The 19,076-nt window shown below is 57.8% G+C and overlaps 5 pseudogenes; all 5 read left to right on the top strand.

Annotated features, from left to right (window-relative positions):
* The first annotated feature begins 2,078 nt into the window (after window positions 1–2,078).
* On the top strand, window positions 2,079–2,944 carry LOC142054010 (feather keratin 1-like; annotated as a pseudogene).
* Window positions 2,945–5,482: 2,538 nt separating this feature from the next.
* On the top strand, window positions 5,483–6,302 carry LOC142054009 (feather keratin 1-like; annotated as a pseudogene).
* Window positions 6,303–8,788: 2,486 nt separating this feature from the next.
* LOC142054008 (feather keratin 1-like) lies at window positions 8,789–9,664 on the top strand (annotated as a pseudogene).
* A 4,582-nt stretch (window positions 9,665–14,246) lies between these two features.
* LOC142054007 (feather keratin 1-like) lies at window positions 14,247–15,151 on the top strand (annotated as a pseudogene).
* Window positions 15,152–17,418: 2,267 nt separating this feature from the next.
* Window positions 17,419–18,778, top strand: LOC142054006 (feather keratin 1-like; annotated as a pseudogene).
* Window positions 18,779–19,076: the final 298 nt, after the last annotated feature.

Genomic DNA, 19,076 nt, shown 5'->3' with positions numbered 1-19,076 from the left:
CCTTTTCGCTCTCTTTTGTCCATCAATAAAGGGCTCCTGCATCCCAGCCTGTGAGGTCTCCTCTTCCCTTCTTCTCCCAAGCCTCCTCCAACTCTACCCAGCACAAAGCCAGGGCTCAAGAGGCCAGCAGGGTGGGTGGAGAAGGGTCACTAGATCTCTCCGCGGGATTGTGCCACCACAGCCAATATATGAACACAGACTGGCACCTGGCGGGGGGGCTTCCAGAGTGTGACACCAGCCAACCACTGGCTCAGACAAAGGCTTTGGCACAACAAGGCATGCAGAAGAATAACAGGAAGGGCTTCTTCTACGGCTATGTCAACCAGAAAAGGAAGGTTAAAGAGAGCATACCTCCCCTGATGAACAAGAAGGGTGACCTAGGAGCAACACACCAGGAGAGGGATGAGCTACTCAAGCCCTTTTTTGCCTCAGGCTTCACTCGTAACCCCTCTCCTCAACCCTCCCGATGCCATGCACCGCAAGATGGGCACAAGGCAGGTCAAGACCCTCCCACTGTAAGGGAAGATCAGGTTTCGGACCACCTGAGGAACCTGAACATACACAAGGCTATGGCACCTGGTGAGATGCATCCCAGAGTCCTGAAGGGAACTGGATCATGTAGTTGCCCAGACACTCTCATGACAATCATGGAATCATAGAATCATAGAACGGTTTAGGTTGGAAGGGACATTAGTGGGCAACCAGTCTAAACCCCCTGCAGTGAGCACGGACATCTTTCACTAGATCCGCTTGCTCAGAGCCCTCTCCAACCTGACCTTGAACGTTTCTAGGGATGGAGCATCCACCACCTCTCTGGGCAACCTCTTCCGCCACATTGGACGCTTTCAAGATTTGGCTGCACAGCCTGCTGGGCCATCTTGTCTAGGCTGTGCTCTTCCTAGAAAGCTTGGACTAGATGATCCCTGAGCTCCCTTCCAACCTGGGATTCCGGGATTCTGGGATTCTGTGTTTCACCACGCTCACAGTAAAACATTTTTTCCCTTATATCCAGTCTAAATCTACCGTCCTTTAGTTTAAAACTATTACCCCTTGTCCTGTCACATCGGGCCTTGCTAAAGAGGTAGCCCCCATCTCTCCTATGGTCCCCCTTCAAGTACTGGAAGGCCGCAAGAAGGTCTCCCCGCTGCCTTTCTGTCTCCAGGCTCAACAACTACAACTCTCTCAGCCTATCCTCATAGGAGAGGTGCTCCTAAACAGCCTCCTAAACACTCACATTGGCTCAGTCGGGGCAGGCCTCGCCAGTCCTCAACCCTCTGGCAATCCTCCACCACCACCACAGCCTTTGAATGGCACCCACGTACAGCATGCTCGCCTCCAGTGCCCTCTGCAAGCTACAAATCCTCTTTCTGCCCATCAAACACTATGCAGAGAAGTGGCCTCACCCCAAAGACAGACCCCAAAGGCACTGCATCACCAGGCTACCCTGCCTGCCACGCCCCCTCTGCCTCTCCACACACTCCTGGGATCCCCACAAATTCACCTGCGCTTACAAGGTTCCCCAGAGCAAGCACAAGAGTCACACCAGAGACCAGGCTGCATCAAACAGACCAGCCCCAGCTATGGGAAGTGCTACGGAGGGGCCAACACAAGCCTTTGGGGAGCGTGGCAGGGCTTCCCACACCACAGGGCTTGCCAGCTCTGGACGTGGGCTGCCAGGGCAACATCCTGCTCCCGCAAGCCGCCCTCCTCTGCCTGCTCCCACTCACACCCCCACGGACAGCACCGAGGGGCCACAACCACAAACAGGCAGCCTCCTTTCTCCCACCTACAACCTCACAAGCAAGAGGGGCACCAAGACACGTGCAGAGCACACCCAGCTGTGGCTTTAGGCCAGGCCTAAACACAGCCTCTGTCACCTGGCAGCAAGGTCAGCAGGCAACAAAGGCCATGCAATGGGCAGCGCCTCATGCCCGGCACACCTCAAAGAACAGACCAGCCTTCCACGGCTGCGAGGAAAGGAGGCCCCCGCTTCACAATGCACCCGCAAAATAAACCACACGAGTGCCGTGCCATGACCTCACTGACGACACCCCGCTTCTACAATTTGGTCTCGTCTTCTGCCCGCCCTGACACTCACCATCAACACCAAGACTTTGGCTTCTAATACTCTCACTTAAAAGCTGCCGCCAGGGCCAAGGGGACACGTCCTCAAGAAGAGCACATGAAAGTGTACAACTGCAGGAAGAAAAACACACCCCACCTCATGACTTGCCAGCCTGTGGCATGCAACAGCCGCTTGCTGCAAAACACCGTCATGCGCAAAGGCTGCCCCGCCCCTCGCCGACCAGCATAAAAGCTGGCCCAGCACCTCTCTCCCTCACACACGCTCCTCACACCTTCTCCTCCAACGTCAACGAGGTGAGTCTGAACCCCCTTCCCCTCCTTCCCCTTCTTCCCTTGCCCCACCTGGCCTGGCTCTTCCAGCACGCTCTGCCCCCAACTCAGCAGCCGACACCTCCCCACACCCACGCTCCCCACAGCCACACAACACGCCTCCACGCTCCCTTGTCCTCCTGCTGTTGCACCCCCACCTCGCACCACCACACCCCTCGCACCCCCACGCCCCTACGCTTTCTCAACACCCTCTCTTCCAGGGACCCTCCACACCACACACATGGCCTGCTACGACCTCTGCCGCCCCTGCGGACCCACCCCGCTGGCTAACAGCTGCAACGAGCCCTGTGTCAGGCAGTGCGAGGACTCCCGCGTCGTTATCCAGCCCTCCACCGTGATGGTCACCCTGCCAGGACCCATCCTCAGCTCCTTCCCACAGAACACCGCTGTCGGATCCTCCTCTTCGGCTGCCGTGGGCAACATCCTCGGCTCCCAGGGAGTGCCCGTCTCCTCTGGCGGATTTGGCTATGGCTACGGCTTTGGAGGCCTGGGCTGCTACGGCGGCGGAAGGGGCTGCTACCCCTGCTAACGGCCCTGACCACCACCTCTGATACTAACAGCACGTACCCTGCAAGCCAGGGCATCGACTGAGGACGCACCTCCGGGCTCTTGCTGACACGTGGACCTGCCCTCCACGGCTCCTCCTCTCAAGGCACCAAGCAAGGAAGCGGGAGAGGGGCCAACCCAGCCTGCCTGGTCACACGGCCCACGCACCTCCTCCTCTTCTCCCACTTCCTTCCTTGCATCGCCCCTTCTGCTATCTCCAGTACTGCCCGCTCCAATCACTTTCTCACAAGCCATAGACCACTGGGGACCTCCAGCGTGCCGCTCCCACTGTGCGGCAGGAAGTTCTTGCTGCTCTGGCAAGGTCCTCTCTCGCACACGGCACCTCGGCTGATGGTCGCTAGACTTGCACCTCAGACCACTTCCCTTCCACTTGGTCACCCTGCCTTTTCGCTCTCTTTTGTCCATCAATAAAGGGCTCCTGCATCCCAGCCTGTGAGGTCTCCTCTTCCCTTCTTCTCCCAAGCCTCCTCCAACTCTACCCAGCACAAAGCCAGGGCTCAAGAGGCCAGCGGGGTGGGTGGAGAAGGGTCACTAGATCTCTCCGCGGGATTGTGCCACCACAGCCAATATCAACACAGACTGGCACCTGGCGGGGGGGCTTCCAGAGTGTGACACCAGCCAACCACTGGCTCAAACAAAGGCTTTGGCACAACAAGGCATGCAGAAGAATAACAGGAAGGGCTTCTTCTACGGCTATGTCAACCAGAAAAGGAAGGTTAAAGAGAGCGTACCTCCCCTGATGAACAAGAAGGGTGACCTAGGAGCAACACACCAGGAGAGGGATGAGCTACTCAAGCCCTTTTTTGCCTCAGGCTTCACTCGTAACCCCTCTCCTCAACCCTCCCGATGCCATGCACCGCAAGATGGGCACAAGGCAGGTCAAGACCCTCCCACTGTAAGGGAAGATCAGGTTTCGGACCACCTGAGGAACCTGAACATACACAAGGCTATGGCACCTGGTGAGATGCATCCCAGAGTCCTGAAGGGAACTGGATCATGTAGTTGCCCAGACACTCTCATGACAATCATGGAATCATAGAATCATAGAACGGTTTAGGTTGGAAGGGACATTAGTGGGCAACCAGTCTAAACCCCCTGCAGTGAGCACGGACATCTTTCACTAGATCCGCTTGCTCAGAGCCCTCTCCAACCTGACCTTGAACGTTTCTAGGGATGGAGCATCCACCACCTCTCTGGGCAACCTCTTCCGCCACATTGGACGCTTTCAAGATTCGGCTGCACAGCCTGCTGGGCCATCTTGTCTAGGCTGTGCTCTTCCTAGAAAGCTTGGACTAGATGATCCCTGAGCTCCCTTCCAACCTGGGATTCCGGGATTCTGGGATTCTGTGTTTCACCACGCTCACAGTAAAACATTTTTTCCCTTATATCCAGTCTAAATCTACCGTCCTTTAGTTTAAAACTATTACCCCTTGTCCTGTCACATCGGGCCTTGCTAAAGAGGTAGCCCCCATCTCTCCTATGGTCCCCCTTCAAGTACTGGAAGGCCGCAAGAAGGTCTCCCCGCTGCCTTTCTGTCTCCAGGCTCAACAACTCTCTCAGCCTGTCCTCATAGGAGAGGTGCTCCTAAACAGCCTCCTAAACACTCACATTGGCTCAGTCGGGGCAGGCCTCGCCAGTCCTCAACCCTCTGGCAATCCTCCACCACCACCACAGCCTTTGAATGGCACCCACGTACAGCATGCTCGCCTCCAGTGCCCTCTGCGAGCTACAAATCCTCTTTCTGCCCATCAAACACTGTGCAGAGAAGTGGCCTCACCCCAAAGACAGACCCCAAAGGCCCTGCATCACCAGGCTACCCTGCCTGCCGCTCCCCCTCTGCCTCTCCACACACTCCTGGGATCCCCACAAATTCACCTGCGCTTACAAGGTTCCCCAGAGCAAGCACGGAGTCACACCAGAGACCAGGCTGCATCAAACAGACCAGCCCCAGCTATGGGAAGTGCTACGGAGGGGCCAACACAAGCCTTTGGGGAGCGTGGCAGGGCTCCCCACACCACAGGGCTTGCCAGCTCTGGACGTGGGCTGCCAGGGCAACATCCTGCTCCCGCAAGCCGCCCTCCTCTGCCTGCTCCCACTCACACCCCCACGGACAGCACCGAGGGGCCACAACCACAAACAGGCAGCCTCCTTTCTCCCACCTACAACCTCACAGCAAGAGGGGCAACAAGACACGTGCAGAGCACACCCAGCTGTGGCTTTAGGCCAGGCCTTAAACACAGCCTCAGTCACCTGGCAGCAAGGTCAGCAGGCAACAAAGGCCATGCAACGGGCAGCGCCTCATGCCTGGCACACCTCAAAGAACAGACCAGCCTTCCACGGCTGCGAGGAGAGGGGGCCCCCGCTTCACAATGCACCCGCAAAATAAACCACACGAGTGCCACGCCATGACCTCACTGACGACACCCCACTTCTCCTACAATTTGGTCTCGTCTTCTGCCCGCCCTGACACTCACCATCAACACTAAGACTTTGGCTTCTAATACTCTCACTTAAAAGCTGCCGCCAGGGCCAAGGGGACACGTCCTCAAGAAGAGCACATGAAAGTGTACAACTGCAGGAAGAAAAACACACCCCACCTCATGACTTGCCAGCCTGTGGCATGCAACAGCCGCTTGCTGCAAAACACCGTCATGCGCAAAGGCTGCCCCGCCCCTCGCCGACCAGCATAAAAGCTGGCCCAGCACCTCTCTCCCTCACACACGCTCCTCACACCTTCTCCTCCAACGTCAACGAGGTGAGTCTGAACCCCCTTCCCCTCCTTCCCCTTCTTCCCTTGCCCCACCTGGCCTGGCTCTTCCAGCACGCTCTGCCCCCAACTCAGCAGCCGACACCTCCCCACACCCACGCTCCCCACAGCCACACAACACGCCTCCACGCTCCCTTGTCCTCCTGCTGTTGCACCCCCACCTCGCACCACCACACCCCTCGCACCCCCACGCCCCTACGCTTTCTCAACACCCTCTCTTCCAGGGACCCTCCACACCACACACATGGCCTGCTACGACCTCTGCCGCCCCTGCGGACCCACCCCGCTGGCTAACAGCTGCAACGAGCCCTGTGTCAGGCAGTGCGAGGACTCCCGCGTCGTTATCCAGCCCTCCACCGTGATGGTCACCCTGCCAGGACCCATCCTCAGCTCCTTCCCACAGAACACCGCTGTCGGATCCTCCTCTTCGGCTGCCGTGGGCAACATCCTCGGCTCCCAGGGAGTGCCCGTCTCCTCTGGCGGATTTGGCTATGGCTACGGCTTTGGAGGCCTGGGCTGCTACGGCGGCGGAAGGGGCTGCTACCCCTGCTAACGGCCCTGACCACCACCTCTGATACTAACAGCACGTACCCTGCAAGCCAGGGCATCGACTGAGGACGCACCTCCGGGCTCTTGCTGACACGTGGACCTGCCCTCCACGGCTCCTCCTCTCAAGGCACCAAGCAAGGAAGCGGGAGAGGGGCCAACCCAGCCTGCCTGGTCACACGGCCCACGCACCTCCTCCTCTTCTCCCACTTCCTTCCTTGCATCGCCCCTTCTGCTATCTCCAGTACTGCCCGCTCCAATCACTTTCTCACAAGCCATAGACCACCGGGGACCTCCGGCGTGCCGCTCCCACTGTGCGGCAGGAAGTTCTTGCTGCTCTGGCAAGGTCCTCTCTCGCACACGGCACCTCGGCTGATGGTCGCTAGACTTGCACCTCAGACCACTTCCCTTCCACTTGGTCACCCTGCCTTTTCGCTCTCTTTTGTCCATCAATAAAGGGCTCCTGCATCCCAGCCTGTGAGGTCTCCTCTTCCCTTCTTCTCCCAAGCCTCCTCCAACTCTACCCAGCACAAAGCCAGGGCTCAAGAGGCCAGCGGGGTGGGTGGAGAAGGGTCACTAGATCTCTCCGCGGGATTGTGCCACCACAGCCAATATCAACACAGACTGGCACCTGGCGGGGGGGCTTCCAGAGTGTGACACCAGCCAACCACTGGCTCAAACAAAGGCTTTGGCACAACAAGGCATGCAGAAGAATAACAGGAAGGGCTTCTTCTACGGCTATGTCAACCACAAAAGGAAGGTTAAAGAGAGCGTACCTCCCCTGATGAACAAGAAGGGTGACCTAGGAGCAACACACCAGGAGAGGGATGAGCTACTCAAGCCCTTTTTTGCCTCAGGCTTCACTCGTAACCCCTCTCCTCACCCCTCCCGACGACATGCACCGCAAGATGGGCACAAGGCGGGTCAAGACCCTCCCACTGTAAGGGAAGATCAGGTTTCGGACCACCTGAGGAACCTGAACATACACAAGGCTATGGCACCTGGTGAGATGCATCCCAGAGTCCTGAAGGGAACTGGATCATGTAGTTGCCCAGACACTCTCATGACAATCATGGAATCATAGAATCATAGAACGGTTTAGGTTGGAAGGGACATTAGTGGGCAACCAGTCTAAAACCCCTGCAGCGAGCACGGACATCTTCCACTAGATCCGCTTGCTCAGAGCCCTCTCCAACCTGACCTTGAATGTTTCTAGGGATGGAGCATCCACCACCTCTCTGGGCAACCTCTTCCGCCACATTGGACGCTTTCAAGATTCGGCTGCACAGCCTGCTGGGCCATCTTGTCTAGGCTGTGCTCTTCCTAGAAAGCTTGGACTAGATGATCCCTGAGCTCCCTTCCAACCTGGGATTCCGGGATTCTGGGATTCTGTGTTTCACCACGCTCACAGTAAAACATTTTTTCCCTTATATCCAGTCTAAATCTACCGTCCTTTAGTTTAAAACTATTACCCCTTGTCCTGTCACATCGGGCCTTGCTAAAGAGGTAGCCCCCATCTCTCCTATGGTCCCCCTTCAAGTACTGGAAGGCCGCAAGAAGGTCTCCCCGCTGCCTTTCTGTCTCCAGGCTCAACAACTACAACTCTCTCAGCCTATCCTCATAGGAGAGGTGCTCCTAAACAGCCTCCTAAACACTCACATTGGCTCAGTCGGGGCAGGCCTCGCCAGTCCTCAACCCTCTGGCAATCCTCCACCACCACCACAGCCTTTGAATGGCACCCACGTACAGCATGCTCGCCTCCAGTGCCCTCTGCGAGCTACAAATCCTCTTTCTGCCCATCAAACACGGTGCAGAGAAGTGGCCTCACCCCAAAGACAGACCCCAAAGGCCCTGCATCACCAGGCTACCCTGCCTGCCACGCCCCCTCTGCCTCTCCACACACTCCTGGGATCCCCACAAATTCACCTGCGCTTACAAGGTTCCCCAGAGCAAGCACAAGAGTCACACCAGAGACCAGGCTGCATCAAACAGACCAGCCCCAGCTATGGGAAGTGCTACGGAGGGGCCAACACAAGCCTTTGGAGAGCGTGGCAGGGCTTCCCACACCACAGGGCTTGCCAGCTCTGGACGTGGGCTGCCAGGGCAACATCCTGCTCCCGCAAGCCGCCCTCCTCTGCCTGCTCCCACTCACACCCCCACGGACAGCACCGAGGGGCCACAACCACAAACAGGCAGCCTCCTTTCTCCCACCTACAACCTCACAAGCAAGAGGGGCACCAAGACACGTGCAGAGCACACCCAGCTGTGGCTTTAGGCCAGGCCTAAACACAGCCTCTGTCACCTGGCAGCAAGGTCAGCAGGCAACAAAGGCCATGCAATGGGCAGCGCCTCATGCCCGGCACACCTCAAAGAACAGACCAGCCTTCCACGGCTGCGAGGAGAGGGGGCCCCCGCTTCACAATGCACCCGCAAAATAAACCACACGAGTGCCACGCCATGACCTCACTGACGACACCCCGCTTCTACAATTTGGTCTCGTCTTCTGCCCGCCCTGACACTCACCATCAACACCAAGACTTTGGCTTCTAATACTCTCACTTAAAAGCTGCCGCCAGGGCCAAGGGGACACGTCCTCAAGAAGAGCACATGAAAGTGTACAACTGCAGGAAGAAAAACACACCCCACCTCATGACTTGCCAGCCTGTGGCATGCAACAGCCGCTTGCTGCAAAACACCGTCATGCGCAAAGGCTGCCCCGCCCCTCGCCGACCAGCATAAAAGCTGGCCCAGCACCTCTCTCCCTCACACACGCTCCTCACACCTTCTCCTCCAACGTCAACGAGGTGAGTCTGAACCCCCTTCCCCTCCTTCCCCTTCTTCCCTTGCCCCACCTGGCCTGGCTCTTCCAGCACGCTCTGCCCCCAACTCAGCAGCCGACACCTCCCCACACCCACGCTCCCCACAGCCACACAACACGCCTCCACGCTCCCTTGTCCTCCTGCTGTTGCACCCCCACCTCGCACCACCACACCCCTCGCACCCCCACGCCCCTACACTTTCTCAACACCCTCTCTTCCAGGGACCCTCCACACCACACACATGGCCTGCTACGACCTCTGCCGCCCCTGCGGACCCACCCCGCTGGCTAACAGCTGCAACGAGCCCTGTGTCAGGCAGTGCGAGGACTCCCGCGTCGTTATCCAGCCCTCCACCGTGATGGTCACCCTGCCAGGACCCATCCTCAGCTCCTTCCCACAGAACACCGCCGTCGGATCCTCCTCTTCGGCTGCCGTGGGCAACATCCTCGGCTCCCAGGGAGTGCCCGTCTCCTCTGGCGGATTTGGCTATGCCTACGGCTTTGGAGGCCTGGGCTGCTACGGCGGCGGAAGGGGCTGCTACCCCTGCTAACGGCCCTGACCACCACCCCTGATACCAACAGCACGTACCCTGCAAGCCAGGGCATCGACTGAGGACGCACCTCCGGGCTCCTGCTGCCACGTGGATCTGCCCTCCACGGCTCCTCCTCTCAAGGCACCAAGCAAGGAAGCGGGAGAGGGGCCAACCCAGCCTGCCTGGTCACACGGCCCACGCACCTCCTCCTCTTCTCCCACTTCCTTCCTTGCATCGCCCCTTCTGCTATCTCCAGTACTGCCCGCTCCAATCACTTTCTCACAAGCCATAGACCACCGGGGACCTCCGGCGTGACGCTCCCACTGTGCGGCAGGAAGTTCTTGCTGCTCTGGCAAGGTCCTCTCTCGCACACGGCACCTCGGCTGATGGTCGCTAGACTTGCACCTCAGACCACTTCCCTTCCACTTGGTCACCCTGCCTTTTCGCTCTCTTTTGTCCATCAATAAAGGGCTCCTGCATCCCAGCCTGTGAGGTCTCCTCTTCCCTTCTTCTCCCAAGCCTCCTCCAACTCTACCCAGCACAAAGCCAGGGCTCAAGAGGCCAGCGGGGTGGGTGGAGAAGGGTCACTAGATCTCTCCGCGGGATTGTGCCACCACAGCCAATATCAACACAGACTGGCACCTGGCGGGGGGGCTTCCAGAGTGTGACACCAGCCAACCACTGGCTCAAACAAAGGCTTTGGCACAACAAGGCATGCAGAAGAATAACAGGAAGGGCTTCTTCTACGGCTATGTCAACCAGAAAAGGAAGGTTAAAGAGAGCGTACCTCCCCTGATGAACAAGAAGGGTGACCTAGGAGCAACACACCAGGAGAGGGATGAGCTACTCAAGCCCTTTTTTGCCTCAGGCTTCACTCGTAACCCCTCTCCTCACCCCTCCCGACGACATGCACCGCAAGATGGGCACAAGGCGGGTCAAGACCCTCCCACTGTAAGGGAAGATCAAGTTTCGGACCACCTGAGGAACCTGAACATACACAAGGCTATGGCACCTGGTGAGATGCATCCCAGAGTCCTGAAGGGAACTGGATCATGTAGTTGCCCAGACACTCTCATGACAATCATGGAATCATAGAATCATAGAACGGTTTAGGTTGGAAGGGACATTAGTGGGCAACCAGTCTAAAACCCCTGCAGCGAGCACGGACATCTTCCACTAGATCCGCTTGCTCAGAGCCCTCTCCAACCTGACCTTGAATGTTTCTAGGGATGGAGCATCCACCACCTCTCTGGGCAACCTCTTCCGCCACATTGGACGCTTTCAAGATTCGGCTGCACAGCCTGCTGGGCCATCTTGTCTAGGCTGTGCTCTTCCTAGAAAGCTTGGACTAGATGATCCCTGAGCTCCCTTCCAACCTGGGATTCTGGGATTCTGGGATTCTGTGTTTCACCACGCTCACAGTAAAACATTTTTTCCCTTATATCCAGTCTAAATCTACCGTCCTTTAGTTTAAAACTATTACCCCTTGTCCTGTCACATCGGGCCTTGCTAAAGAGGTAGCCCCCATCTCTCCTATGGTCCCCCTTCAAGTACTGGAAGGCCGCAAGAAGGTCTCCCCACTGCCTTTCTGTCTCCAGGCTCAACAACTCTCTCAGCCTGTCCTCATAGGAGAGGTGCTCCAGCTCTCAGATCATTTTTGGGGCCCGCCTCTGGACCTGTTCCAACAGGTCCATGTCCTTTCTGTATTGGCAGCTCCAGAGCTGGATGCAGTTCTCCAGATGGGGTCTCACAAGAGCAGAGTAGAGGGGTGGATATTTGAAAAATCATGGCAGTCAGGTGATGTCCCTGCGGACTGCAAGAATCACAGAATCACACAATGCTACGGGTTGGAAGGGACCTCTGGAGAGCATCTTGTCCATCCCCCCTGCTTGACCAGGCACACCTACAGCAGCAAGCAAGGACCTCGTCCAGGCAGGGTTTGAATGTCTCCAGGGAAGGAGACTCCACAGCCTCTCTGGGAAGCCTGTTCCACTGCTCTGCCACCCTCACAGGAACAAAGTTTTATCTCGTGTTTAAATGGAACTTCCTGCCTTCCAACTTGTGCCCACTGCAACCTTGGCCTGTCCTTGGGCACCCACCACTGAAAACAGCCCGGCCCCATCCTCTTGACACTCACCCTTCAGATATTTGTAAGTATTGATGAGTTCCCCCCTCAGTCTTCTCTTCTCCAGGCTGAACAAACGCACGTCTCTCAGCCTTTCCTCATAAGAGGGGTGCTCCAGTCCCCCCATCATCTTGGTACCTCTCCGATGGACTTGCTCAAGCAGTTCCCTGGCCTTCTTCCTCTGGGGGGCCAAGAAGGGGACACAACGCTCCAGATGAGGCCTCACTAGGGCAGAGTACAGGGGGAGGATAACCTCCCTCGCCCTGCTGGCCATACTCCTTTTCATGCAGCCCACGATACCCTTGGCCTTCTTGGCCACAAGGGCACCGTGCTGGCTCAGGGTCACCCTGCTCTCCACCAGCACTGCCAGGGCCTTCTCAGCAGAGCCACTTTCCAGCAGGTCAGCCCCCAAGCTGTGCTGGTGCATGGAGTCCTTCCTCCCCATGTGCAGGACCCTACACTTGCTCTTGTTGAACTTCATCAGGTTCCCCTTGACCCAGCTCTCCAGCCTGTCCAGGTCTCGTTGGATGGCAGCACAGCCTCCTGCCGTATCACCCACTCCTCCCAGTTTGGTATCGTCAGCAAACTTGCTGAGGGTACAATCTATCCCTTTGTCCAGGTCATTGAATAGAACTGGACCCTGGGGAACAATGCTAGTTATCGGCCTCCAACCAGACTCTGCCCCATTGACCACCACCCTCGGAGCTCCGCCGTTCAGCCAGCTCTCAATCTGCCTCCCTCTCCTCTCATCTAATCCACGCTGCCTTAGCCTGTCCGTGAGGATGTTATGGGAGACAGCGTCGAGCACTTGGCTGAAGACAAGGTAAACAACAGCCACTGCTCTCCCACGCCATCATAGAAGGCTATCAGCTTGGTCAAGCATGATCTTCCCTTGGTGAATCCATGTTACCTCCTTCTGATAACCCTCTTTTCCACTGCATGCTTGGCGATGACCTCCAGAACAAACTCTTCCATCACCTTTCTGAGGACGGAGGTCAGGTTGACTGCGCTATAGTTTCCCGGGTCCTCCATCTTGACCTTTTTGAAGATTGGAATGACATCGGCTGCCCTCCAGTCCTTGGGCACCTCTCCTGTTCTACATGACCTTTCAAAGATGATGGAGAGTGGCTTGGCTAGAACATCCGCCAGCTGCTTCAGCACTCGTGGGTGCTTTCTGTCGGCGGTCATGCATCTGCAAGGACCCAGTTTGCCTAGGTGATCTCTAACCCAATCCACCTCAACCAAAGGGGAAGTTTTCCTTTCTCCAGATTTTCTCTATCACCTCTGGGGACTGGGATGCCTCAGGGCCAACCTTAGCAATAAAGGCTGAAGCAAAGGCAGCATTCAATAACTCTGCCTTCCCTGCATCCTGCGTCATCAGGGCCCACACCTCGTTCAGCAGCAGGCCCATACTTTCCCCACTCTTCCTTTTACTGCCAAAGTATTTGAAGAAGCCCCTCTTGGGATCCTTGACACACCTTGCCAGAATGACATCCAAGTGGGTGGGGTCTTCCCCGTTCCATCTATGAAGACCTCACAACGTCCCTAGACTCCTCCCAAGTAGCCAGCCCCTTTGCCATCAGACCCTTTTGCCATCCTCAGCAACAAGCACTGCTCGCCTGACAAACAGCCTCCTAAACACTCACATCGGCTCAGTCAGGTCAGGCCTCGCCAGTCCTCAACCCTCTGGCAATCCTCCACCACCACCACAGCCTTTGAATGGCACCCACGTACAGCATGCTCGCCTCCAGTGCCCTCTGCAAGCTACAAATCCTCTTTCTGCCCATCAAACACTATGCAGAGAAGTGGCCTCACCCCAAAGACAGACCCCAAAGGCCCTGCATCACCAGGCTACCCTGCCTGCCGCTCCCCCTCTGCCTCTCCACACACTCCTGGGATCCCCACAAATTCACCTGCGCTTACAAGGTTCCCCAGAGCAAGCACAGAGTCACGCCTGAGACCAGGCTGCATCAAACAGACCAGCCCCAGCTATGGGAAGCACTACGGAGGGGCCAACACAAGCCTTTGGAGAGCGTGGCAGGGCTTCCCACACCACAGGGCTTGCCAGCTCTGGACGTGGGCTGCCAGGGCAACATCCTGCTCCCGCAAGCCGCCCTCCTCTGCCTGCTCCCACTCACACCCCCACGGACAGCACCGAGGGGCCACAACCACAAACAGGCAGCCTCCTTTCTCCCACCTACAACCTCACAAGCAAGAGGGGCAACAAGACACGGCCAGAGCACACCCAGCTGTGGCTTTAGGACAGGCCTAAACACAGCCTCAGTCACCTGGCAGCAAGGTCAGCAGGCAACAAAGGCCATGCAACGGGCAGCGCCTCATGCCTGGCACACCTCAAAGAACAGACCAGCCTTCCACGGCTGCGAGGAAAGGGGGCCCCCGCTTCACAATGCACCCGCAAAATAAACCACACGAGTGCCACGCCATGACCTCACTGACGACACCCCACTTCTACAATTTGGTCTCGTCTTCTGCCCGCCCTGACACTCACCATCAACACCAAGACTTTGGCTTCTAATACTCTCACTTAAAAGCTGCCGCCAGGGCCAAGGGGACACGTCCTCAAGAAGAGCACATGAAAGTGTACAACTGCAGGAAGAAAAACACACCCCACCTCATGACTTGCCAGCCTGTGGCATGCAACAGCCGCTTGCTGCAAAACACCGTCATGCGCAAAGGCTGCCCCGCCCCTCGCCGACCAGCATAAAAGCTGGCCCAGCACCTCTCTCCCTCACACACGCTCCTCACACCTTCTCCTCCAACGTCAACGAGGTGAGTCTGAACCCCCTTCCCCTCCTTCCCCTTCTTCCCTTGCCCCACCTGGCCTGGCTCTTCCAGCACGCTCTGCCCCCAACTCAGCAGCCGACACCTCCCCACACCCACGCTCCCCACAGCCACACAACATGCCTCCACGCTCCCTTGTCCTCCTGCTGTTGCACCCCCACCTCGCACCACCACACCCCTCGCACCCCCACGCCCCTACGCTTTCTCAACACCCTCTCTTCCAGGGACCCTCCACACCACACACATGGCCTGCTACGACCTCTGCCGCCCCTGCGGACCCACCCCGCTGGCTAACAGCTGCAACGAGCCCTGTGTCAGGCAGTGCGAGGACTCCCGCGTCGTCATCCAGCCCTCCACCGTGATGGTCACCCTGCCAGGACCCATCCTCAGCTCCTTCCCACAGAACACCGCCGTCGGATCCTCCTCTTCGGCTGCCGTGGGCAACATCCTCGGCTCCCAGGGAGTGCCCGTCTCCTCTGGCGGATTTGGCTATGGCTACGGCTTTGGAGGCCTGGGCTGCTACGGCGGCGGAAGGGGCTGCTACCCCTGCTAACGGCCCTGACCACCACCCCTGATACCAACAGCACGTACCCTGCAAGCCAGGGCATCGACTGAGGACGCACCTCCGGGCTCTTGCTGACACGTGGATCTGCCCTCCACGGCTCCTCCTCTCAAGGCACCAAGCAAGGAAGTGGGGAAGGGGCCAACCCAGCCTGCCTGGACACACGGCCCACGCACCTCCTCCTCTTCTCCCACTTCCTTCCTTGCATCGCCCCTTCTGCTATCTCCAGTACTGCCCGCTCCAATCACTTTCTCACAAGCCATAGACCACCGGGGACCTCCGGCGTGACGCTCCCACTGTGCGGCAGGAAGTTCTTGCTGCTCTGGCAAGGTCCTCTCTCGCACACGGCACCTCGGCTGATGGTCGCTAGACTTGCACCTCAGACCACTTCCCTTCCACTTGGTCATCCTGCCTTTTTGCTCTCTTTTGTCCATCAATAAAGTTCTCCTGCATCCCAGCCTGTGAGGTCTCCTCTTCCCTTCTTCTCCCAAGCCTCCTCCAACTCTACCCAGCACAAAGCCAGGGCTCAAGAGGCCAGCAGGGTGGGTGGAGAAGGGTCACTAGATCTCTCCGCAGGATTGTGCCACCACAGCCAATATCAACACAGACTGGCACCTGGCGGGGGGCTTCCAGAGTGTGACACCAGCCAACTACTGGCTCAAACAAAGGCTTTGGCACAACAAGGCATGCAGAAGAATAACAGGAAGGGCTTCTTCTACGGCTATGTCAACCACAAAAGGAAGGTTAAAGAGAGCGTACCTCCCCTGATGAACAAGAAGGGTGACCTAGGAGCAACACACCAGGAGAGGGATGAGCTACTCAAGCCCTTTTTTGCCTCAGGCTTCACTCGTAACCCCTCTCCTCACCCCTCCCGACGACATGCACCGCAAGATGGGCACAAGGCGGGTCAAGACCCTCCCACTGTAAGGGAAGATCAGGTTTCGGACCACCTGAGGAACCTGAACATACACAAGGCTATGGCACCTGGTGAGATGCATCCCAGAGTCCTGAAGGGAACTGGATCATGTAGTTGCCCAGACACTCTCATGACAATCATGGAATCATAGAATCATAGAACGGTTTAGGTTGGAAGGGACATTAGTGGGCAACCAGTCTAAAACCCCTGCAGCGAGCACGGACATCTTCCACTAGATCCGCTTGCTCAGAGCCCTCTCCAACCTGACCTTGAATGTTTCTAGGGATGGAGCATCCACCACCTCTCTGGGCAACCTCTTCCGCCACATTGGACGCTTTCAAGATTCGGCTGCACAGCCTGCTGGGCCATCTTGTCTAGGCTGTGCTCTTCCTAGAAAGCTTGGACTAGATGATCCCTGAGCTCCCTTCCAACCTGGGATTCCGGGATTCTGGGATTCTGTGTTTCACCACGCTCACAGTAAAACATTTTTTCCCTTATATCCAGTCTAAATCTACCGTCCTTTAGTTTAAAACTATTACCCCTTGTCCTGTCACATCGGGCCTTGCTAAAGAGGTAGCCCCCATCTCTCCTATGGTCCCCCTTCAAGTACTGGAAGGCCGCAAGAAGGTCTCCCCGCTGCCTTTCTGTCTCCAGGCTCAACAACTCTCTCAGCCTGTCCTCATAGGAGAGGTGCTCCTAAACAGCCTCCTAAACACTCACATTGGCTCAGTCGGGGCAGGCCTCGCCAGTCCTCAACCCTCTGGCAATCCTCCACCACCACCACAGCCTTTGAATGGCACCCACGTACAGCATGCTCGCCTCCAGTGCCCTCTGCGAGCTACAAATCCTCTTTCTGCCCATCAAACACTGTGCAGAGAAGTGGCCTCACCCCAAAGACAGACCCCAAAGGCCCTGCATCACCAGGCTACCCTGCCTGCCGCTCCCCCTCTGCCTCTCCACACACTCCTGGGATCCCCACAAATTCACCTGCGCTTACAAGGTTCCCCAGAGCAAGCACGGAGTCACACCTGAGCCCAGGCTGCATCAAACAGACCAGCCCCAGCTATGGGAAGTGCTACGGAGGGGCCAACACAAGCCTTTGGAGAGCGTGGCAGGGCTCCCCACACCACAGGGCTTGCCAGCTCTGGACGTGGGCTGCCAGGGCAACATCCTGCTCCCGCAAGCCGCCCTCCTCTGCCTGCTCCCACTCACACCCCCACGGACAGCACCGAGGGGCCACAACCACAAACAGGCAGCCTCCTTTCTCCCACCTACAACCTCACAGCAAGAGGGGCAACAAGACACGTGCAGAGCACACCCAGCTGTGGCTTTAGGCCAGGCCTTAAACACAGCCTCAGTCACCTGGCAGCAAGGTCAGCAGGCAACAAAGGCCATGCAACGGGCAGCGCCTCATGCCCGGCACACCTCAAAGAACAGACCAGCCTTCCACGGCTGCGAGGAGAGGGGGCCCCCGCTTCACAATGCACCCGCAAAATAAACCACACGAGTGCCACGCCATGACCTCACTGACGACACCCCACTTCTCCTACAATTTGGTCTCGTCTTCTGCCCGCCCTGACACTCACCATCAACACCAAGACTTTGGCTTCTAATACTCTCACTTAAAAGCTGCCGCCAGGGCCAAGGGGACACGTCCTCAAGAAGAGCACATGAAAGTGTACAACTGCAGGAAGAAAAACACACCCCACCTCATGACTTGCCAGCCTGTGGCATGCAACAGCCGCTTGCTGCAAAACACCGTCATGCGCAAAGGCTGCCCCGCCCCTCGCCGACCAGCATAAAAGCTGGCCCAGCACCTCTCTCCCTCACACACGCTCCTCACACCTTCTCCTCCAACGTCAACGAGGTGAGTCTGAACCCCCTTCCCCTCCTTCCCCTTCTTCCCTTGCCCCACCTGGCCTGGCTCTTCCAGCACGCTCTGCCCACAGACTCAGCAGACCTGACGCCTTTTCACCGCCACGCTCCCTACAGCCATATAACACACCCCACGCTCCCTTGTCCTCCTGCTGTTGCACCCCCTCACCCCTCGCACCCCCACGCCCCTACGCTTTCTCAACACCCTCTCTTCCAGGGACCCTCCACACCACACACATGGCCTGCTACGACCTCTGCCGCCCCTGTGGACCCACCCCGCTGGCTAACAGCTGCAACGAGCCCTGTGTCAGGCAGTGCGAGGACTCCCGCGTCGTCATCCAGCCCTCCACCGTGATGGTCACCCTGCCAGGACCCATCCTCAGCTCCTTCCCACAGAACACCGCCGTCGGATCCTCCTCTTCGGCTGCCGTGGGCAACATCCTCGGCTCCCAGGGAGTGCCCGTCTCCTCTGGCGGATTTGGCTATGGCTACGGCTTTGGAGGCCTGGGCTGCTACGGCGGCGGAAGGGGCTGCTACCCCTGCTAAGGGCCCTGACCACCTCCCCTGATACCAACAGCACGCACCCTGCAAGCCAGGGCATCGACTGAGGACGCACCTCCGGGCTCTTGCTGACACGTGGACCTGCCCTCCACGGCTCCTCCTCTCAAGGCACCAAGCAAGGAAGCGGGAGAGAGGCCAACCCAGCCTGCCTGGACACACGGCCCACGCACCTCCTCCTCTTCTCCCACTTCCTTCCTTGCATCGCCCCTTCTGCTATCTCCAGTACTGCCCGCTCCAATCACTTTCTCACAAGCCATAGACCACCGGGGACCTCCGGCGTGCTGCTCCCACTGTACGGCAGGAAGTTCTTGCTGCTCTGGCAAGGTCCTTTCTCGCACACGGCACCTCGGCTGATGGTCGCTAGACTTGCACCTCAGACCACTTCCCTTCCACTTGGTCACCCTGCCTTTTCGCTCTCTTTTGTCCATCAATAAAGTTCTCCTGCATCCCAGCCTGTGAGGTCTCCTCTTCCCTTCTTCTCCCAAGCCTCCTCCAACTCTACCCAGCACAAAGCCAGGGCTCAAGAGGCCAGCAGGGTGGGTGGAGAAGGGTCACTAGATCTCTCCGCGGGATTGTGCCACCACAGCCA

The sequence above is a fragment of the Phalacrocorax aristotelis genome, chromosome 2 (assembly GCF_949628215.1).
Source record: "Phalacrocorax aristotelis chromosome 2, bGulAri2.1, whole genome shotgun sequence".
NCBI classification, from domain to species: domain Eukaryota; kingdom Metazoa; phylum Chordata; class Aves; order Suliformes; family Phalacrocoracidae; genus Phalacrocorax; species Phalacrocorax aristotelis.
Note: the sequence above shows the minus strand (reverse complement) of the source record. Positions and strands in the feature narration are given on the sequence as shown.